Raw genomic sequence first — 954 nt, 5'->3', positions numbered from 1 at the left:
CCCTGACAAGAAGAGGGTTGACTCAATGGCTCATGGAGACCGAGGCAGGCAGATCACCTGAGGTCAGGAGTTCCAGGCTGGCCAACACAGTGAAACCCTATCTCTACCAAAAATACAAAAAGTAGCCAGGTGTGGCGACACGTACCTGTAGTCTCAGCTACTTGGCTGAGGCAGGAGAATCGCTTGAACCCGGGAGGCAGAAGATACAGTGAGCCAAGATGGTGCCATTGCACTCCAGCCTGGGTGACAGAGCAAGACTCTGTCTCAAAAAAGAAAAAGAAATGTGAAGTCTCCACCCCAAAGTGAACATGGGAGGTAAGCCACGTGTGTGTTTATTCAATATGCATGTGTTAGGCCTCCTTCATGAATACTCAGCCCATTTCATAACCTGTTGGGTGGGTATACTTGCCAACCCACTCAGCATACATTCCTGCCTCGTCACTTCCTCCCTGAAAGTGCCAGTGACGGATCTTTTCTGAAAGCTGCACTTTCCAGCCTGAGGCATGGCCAGCCTGCAGGCCGTAAGCTACAGAAATATATATATATATTTTTCTTTTTAAGTAGAGACAGGGTTTTGCCTTGTTGTCCGGGCTAGAACTCCTTGGCTCAAGTAATCCACCCACACTGGCCTCCCAAAATGCTGGAATTACAGGCATGAGCCACCTCCCTTGGCCTATAGAAATAGATTTTTTTTTTTTTTTTAAGAGGGAGTCTCGCTCTTTGCCCAGGCTGGAGTTCAGTGGCACGATCTCGGCTCACTGCAATCTCCACCTCCCGGGTTCAAGTGATTCTCCTGCCTCAGCCTCCCAAGTAGCTGGGATTACAGGCATGTGCCACCACGCCCAGCTAATTTTTGTATTTTTTAGTAGAGACCGCGTTTCACCATGTTGGCCAAGATGGTCTCGATCTCTTGACCTTGTTGTGATCCACCCACCTCGGCCTCCCAAAGTGCTG

This window comes from Mandrillus leucophaeus, unplaced genomic scaffold (genome assembly GCF_000951045.1).
Source record: "Mandrillus leucophaeus isolate KB7577 unplaced genomic scaffold, Mleu.le_1.0 Scaffold52, whole genome shotgun sequence".
Lineage (NCBI taxonomy): Eukaryota > Metazoa > Chordata > Mammalia > Primates > Cercopithecidae > Mandrillus > Mandrillus leucophaeus.
The sequence above is the reverse complement of the archived record's forward strand: the minus strand, read 5'-3'. Positions refer to the sequence as shown.